General features: G+C 57.7%; 1 protein-coding gene across 9 annotated transcripts in view; it reads right to left on the minus strand.

Annotated features, from left to right (window-relative positions):
• PTPRF (protein tyrosine phosphatase receptor type F) overlaps positions 1 to 5,206 on the minus strand; it is an 84,844-nt gene extending 79,638 nt beyond the window's left edge. For all 9 annotated transcript variants that reach the window (XM_058303760.2, XM_058303752.2, XM_058303751.2 and 6 more), the window contains exon 1: positions 4,953 to 5,206. The gene's annotated coding sequence lies outside the window, so the exon portion shown is untranslated. The remainder of the gene's footprint in view (positions 1 to 4,952) is intronic.
• Between the last annotated feature and the right edge of the window lie 963 nt (positions 5,207 to 6,169).

Consider the following 6,169-nt stretch of genomic DNA (forward strand, 5'->3'; position numbering starts at 1 on the left):
TCCTCCCTCAGCCCATTTTCTCCATAAAGTTCCCTTTGGCTGCTGCTCTCAGCACAGTGTTGCCAGGCAGGTCTGGCCAGACAAACCAGCTCCCAAGCCCCAAACTCAAAGGCCCATTTGTCAGGAGACACGCCAGGGGCCTTGCAGAGCCAGATGTGAGGTTGTTGGCTCCGGTGCTGCTCTGGGATCCTGGGTAGGGGGACCGAGTCTAAGAAAGAGAATGGAGAGAGTCCCCCAAATAAGTGGGGTGCTGCACACCAGGAACACTGGGCCTTATTCCTGGAGGCTGAGACAAGACCTGAGTTGATCTGGAAAGAGGTTTGTGCCAGAATGACCCCAAGGTGGAGCCCAGGAATAGATGAAATAGGCACAGGACTTTGTACTTGGAAAGACCCTGCGGCTCAGACAGGAGCACCATGGCAGGTCTCAAAATGGTCTGGAACAGCCTGTGACCCCACCAGGCCGGGGTCAAACTGGCCTAGACAGGCAATCAGAATCACCCTCAGATTTGGCAGTAGTGGTCCTTAGAACTGCTCTACACACACCAGGATGGAGCCCAGAACAATCGAGACCACCAGGTATGGCTCCAAACAGTGCCAGCGCTGACACCCAGTAGACCAACTAGAAAGCTACTGGTACAGACCCAAGGCAGGGATCCCACTGTTTGGCACCCTGAAAGGCCTGGGATGGGGTGAGGCCAGCAGCCATGACTGAGATCAGTCCCAAGGCCCCCAGCACTGCCCCTGGCAGCACTCTGTCATCTGTCAGGCCTGAAACCTGGCCTGGCAGGAGGACCAGGAGCAAGTCCAAGAAATCCTGAGAAACGCAGACACGGGCCACCTCTCCGGAACAGCCCCCAGGCCTCCAGGCAGCCCCTAAAGCTGCACTAGGAACAGCCCCAGGAGCAGCAGCCCAACCACTGCCCAGGAGTCAAAAGCAGAGTCCTCAGACCCAGGGAGCAGGGACACAGAGGACAGAGGACAGAGGACAGAGGATGGGTACATCCAGACCTCAGAAGCAGCTGGAGGAAAATCCTCTTTATATGCTCAGAGCAAGGAGAAACTGGACCTGGAGCCTGGGCCCAGGCACGGTGGGGCAAAACGGGGAACAGAACATCCTGAGGCTGCCCCTTCTCAGAATCCTCCTCTACCCTCCCCCGACATGGGGTGTCTTCCCCAGGGCTTCATCCTGTGGTGTCCTCATGCCAACCCACCTGAAGGCCAAGTACACCTGTGCACCACGCACAGTCCCATCGACGAGGGCTGGATGGGTACCTCCTTTGATGAGATCCTCCAACCTGCTAAGGTCAGCTGAGAACAGCAGCTACTGTAGCTGGGCAGGTGACCTACCCTTAGCCTTGTAGTGTTTTTAAAGGCAATCCCAGTTGGTACTGATGGGGGAGGTGGGGTTCCCTGTTCTTGCTGACAAACATGACAATAACAGCTGCTAGCACTGATACAGATAATAGTACTTAACAGATCACAGGCCCTGTTCTAAGCACTTGATGCATATTCTCTCCTTTAATCCTCAGAACCACCCTGCAAGGCATGGAGTTTCATTGCACCCATTTGACAAGTGAGGAAACTGTTTCAGAGATGTTAAGCAACCTCCTCAAAGTTGCACTGCTAGAAAATAGCGAAGCCAGGAGTCAAACGCTGGCGGTGTGAAACCAAAGCCTGCAGTCTTCTCTTGGTGAGCACAGCTCTACACGCCCACAACTCCCAGCTCTCTTTTTCTAGCCCAGACTGCTCTCCCAAGCTCCAGACCCTCACCTGGACAGTCATCCACCCGCGGATCCTCAAGCAAGTCCATCCCTCAGGCATTATCTGCCCTCCAGATCTGCCCCTCCTCCCCAAGTCCCTGGCTCAGTAAAGGCCCAGAAACCTGGACTCCTCCTTCCCCCCAAAGCCAATCATTCATCCTGCCCTGACAAACGGTGCCTCCTAAATGGCTCCTTGCTCCTGCCCTATCCAAATCACCTTCACCTCTCACCTGAATTACCTGTATCCTCCACACTGGGCTTCCAGTCTGCCTCCAATCACTTCCCAGAATCACAGAGTCACCTTTCAGAAATATTAATCTGACCACAACACACTCCACACTCCCCTCACCCAAGCTTTAAACCTCGGTGTTCAGACAGGTCCTGCTTGGCCTCTCCTGGGGCTCATCCCTGACCTCTGAACTCTTCCTTGCCGCATGTTGAGTTCCCCCAGCCTTCCAACCTCAGCACCTGAGAGGCTTGTTCCACAGGAAGCGAGGTGGCCTGGCTGAAGTGCCTAGCCTGGTGTCGGGCTCACGGTCAGCCATTGATACGATATTACTGAATCGCTCTGCATTCCCAAGATGCAGCCTGCTCCCCCGGGGACCCTGGGCTCCTCGAGGGCAGCGCCCTGGCTGTGAGCTTGGGCCAAGCACACAGCAGTGTCACTCACATGGGAGGTGACTGCCACTGCGGGCAAAGCACTGCCACATGGTCGCCTCTGGATTCTAACAGCCCTGGGACAGGAGGTAAAAGTGAGACCCAGGGACGGAGGGACACTCTCGAGGTCTCAAGTTGGAGAGTGGAGCAGCTGCAGTGTGTGTCACTGCCTCTGTCTCTGGAGATCTGGGTCCCACCTCACCTGACTTAGAGCCCTCAAAACGGACTCCCACATTAGAGCCAATGGAAGAAAGAGTAGAGGGTCACAAATTACCAGGGCCACTATTTTGTTGTTATCAATACAAATCCCAAAAGATTAGGAAGCAGTCCGCTCTGGCTGCAGCACCCCTCCCCACCCCCCACCCCCAAACTGCTTCACCAGCATCCCAGTCCACCTTCTCTCTTAGCAGCCCACACAGCATGCACAAGGCTGGACAGCGGGGCAGTCAGCAGCTACAGGAGGAAGGAGAGGAGGGAGGGAAGGAAGAACAAGTGGAAAACAAAACTACAGAGACATTTCAAATGGTAATGGGAAAACTGAATGAGCAAGAATGTGTAAGAAAATGTGTGCACAAGAACATGCAAGACTGTGTGTGCCAACACACCTTCCCCAGGATGGGCAAAGGTGTGCTAGCAGATTGCAAGGCAGCACAGAGAAGTGGTGCATGAGGTGTGCAAACACAGGGGATTTCTGAGCACTGCCTGGCATGTGGGTCCAAGTGTGGAAGAGGGAGAACAAGCAAGCAATTGGCTGTGGAGTGTGCCTCAAGGTGGAGGGGGGGTTAGCAGAGTGGTAAGTGAAGGTGGAAGGGTGTGAGCGCCTGGTGTCTGCCTGGGGCTGACATGTGGGAGACGCACTTGAGGTGAAGCCCTAGGCTCATTCATATAATCAGGCAGAAACAGGGATTTTCTTCCTTACTGAAGCAGGAGTTAATAAGGAGCCAAGCACAGAATTCCCTCAGACTTCCTGTCAATGCCCCTCTCCAAGTCCATCAGATTCCTGGTGCCTCACAAAAAATTCTGTGCCATTGGGGATGCCCCTGGAGCTCCCTCCCAGATCCTTTTCCAGGCCTCCCATCCCAGTGCCCTGCCCTGAGTTCCCTGGCCAGATCCAGCACCGGATCACTCTGGATCCCTGCCCTCAACTCTTCCGGAGCCCAAGTGGAGCCTCAATCATCCACACTCAGCAACCCATTGCCCAGGCCCTGCCCTGCTGCCCCCCAGGGGAATCTGGAGGATCCACTCACACTGGCAGCCCGCCTCCCATTTCAGGGTACAGGCAGGTACAGCACTCCCCACCACCAAACCTGCTCCAACTCAGGGGCCCTGCGCTGGGGGGAGGGGAGTGGAGAGAAAGGCTGGCCTCACCCCCACTCAGGGGTGGAAAAGCCAGAGGGGCAGCATTCCTGGGAAATGGGGGAGGGGGCCTAGTCAAAGGTGGGGTGCAGAGACAGGTGTGGGGGTGGGCAGAAAAGGCAAGGGACACTAGAAAGACAGGAGGCAGAGACATCGGGGGGAGGGGGAGAGGGGGAGAGACACAGGAGACCCCAGGGAAGGAGAACAGAGACCCGGGGAGAGAGAACAGAGAGACCCCGGGGGTTAAAGGTGATGAGACAGAGAGGCAGTGACAGAGGAAGACATACAGAGACATTTAAGGACACAGGCAGAGACTGAGACCCAGGGGACAAAAGAGAAAGAAGCAGAGACAGGGGGAGAGACGTGGGCACAGCAATGGGGACCGGGGCACATTGGGGCAGGATAGGACGCGGGGCAGCGACTGAGTGAACTTTCCCGAGCGGCTCCGAGTGGACACACGTCCTCAAGGGACTGGTCACTCCAGGGCCTTCAGGGCGTTGCTCGGGAGGTGGGGGAGGTACAGCCCCGGACCACCGGCCCTTCTCCAGCCGGCGCTCCCGACCGAGAGGGATGGGGGTGGGGGAGTTCCAAACTCGCGCCGGGCGCACCCCGGGACCGCACGTGCGCCGGGGCCGCGAGCGAGACCCGGGCGCGTCGGCTGCGGATCCCGCGCCAGCTGGGAGGGGGCGCCTGTGCGGCGGGCGGGGGCGCGGCCTGGACCCGCCCGGCGCGGGGGTGGTTGGAGGTTGAGGGCCGCCCCCGGAGCGCGTCCTCGCTGGGGGGTGGGGCGAAGGGAATGAAGCGGGACCGATGTGGGGGAGAAAAATGCAAAAGGGAAACTTTGCTCTGTGGGGGGCGCGGGCTGCGGCTCAGGTGCAGCAGCAAGGCAAGGAGAGGGCGGCGAGGGGCGGCGAGGGGCGGCGAGGAGGTAGCCAGCGGGAGGCGGGGGAGGGGTGGGGGGAGCGTCTGCCGCGGGGAGGAGCCGCCAGCCTGGGGGTGGGGGCGCTTAGCCGAGGCTGCAGGCGCGGCAGGTGGGGGCGCGGCCCGGCCTAAGCGGCGCCCCCAGCCCCCCGGGACCGCCCCCGGCACCGCTTAGTGGATGCAGGGGAAGGGCGGGGGGAGTGGGGAAGGAACGGACGCGGAGGGGACTCCGGAGTGAGACCTGAGGGTCACTCACCGCCTATCCAGGGGCCGTCGGTCCGCATGTCCCCCCTAGGCCTCTGGGGCCGCTGCTCCCGCTCCTGTGCAGCCGCCGCCACCGAGCCCCGCTCCCGCCACCGCCACCCGAGCTCGAGCCGGAGCTCGAGCCGGAGCCAGAGCTGGAGTCGCCGCCTCTGCCGCCGCCACCACCGCTCCTGGCGCTCCCGCGCCAGCTCCAGACGCGCGCCCCCGCTCGCGCTCGCGCCCGCGCCCGCGCCCGCGCCCCTGCCCCTGCCGTGCGCGTCCCCGGCGCCGCCCCTCCCCTCGTGCACTCTCGCTCGTAGATCCGTGAAGCCGTGTAGGCCCAGCGAGGCCACGACTCACCCGAGTCAATATCGACTGGAACCCCAATATTGAGTTTAAACTCAAGAAATGATCATGGGCCCGCCCCAACTCCGATACTAAGTACTGATTTTTCTAGTGGCTCCCGCCCCAACTCTGATACTAAGTCCAGATTTTTCTAGTGACTCCCAACCCTAACCTGACTCTGATACTACTCCTAGACCCCATTTCCTCCCATACAGATCTAGACCTGGTAACTGAGCCCAGAATCATCCCCAAACCTTAACTGAGTCCAAACTCCTAAATCTGGCTGAAATTGGCACAAGTAGTAATTTTGACCTGAACATCAATATGTATTAAAAAGACCCTTCCTGACCTTAAACCCCTTTATCATATCTCCCCACTGGAAGCTTGATAGTGACTCTAGAACCAGTCCTGGCTCTTAAAAAGACCCCAGTACCAATGTTGAGCCCCAGTGCATATATGAACCCTAAAGTCCAATAGCTCCCTTGCTATGGACTACTGTATAGTCTCTTTGGAACTCCAAGCCTTACATAAAACTGTAATACGTTATTTCCATTCCAAGGTCAAAGCCATCACCCTTTCTGAATTAGGATTCCCAAATCCAGAATTGGGATTTGGTCACCAAAAATGGAAACCTAAGAGAGATACTGACCTCAAACCCCACCTATCCTCGTGGCCATTTAGGACTCTAACCTGACCCAACTCTTTTGGAACCCAAGATTCCTTAGATTGGCTCCATGAACTGCACACAAACCCCCTCTTTCCTTGAATTTACCCTCCACTTTTCTGACTTGGTATCATTCCCAACCTGAGGCTGGCCAGTATCCCAATATTTATACCAGTTTTAACTGTGAATCTTACATTGGGCCCCAAATTCAAGACTTGAAA

Source organism: Dasypus novemcinctus, chromosome 9 (genome assembly GCF_030445035.2).
Source record: "Dasypus novemcinctus isolate mDasNov1 chromosome 9, mDasNov1.1.hap2, whole genome shotgun sequence".
Taxonomy (NCBI): domain Eukaryota; kingdom Metazoa; phylum Chordata; class Mammalia; order Cingulata; family Dasypodidae; genus Dasypus; species Dasypus novemcinctus.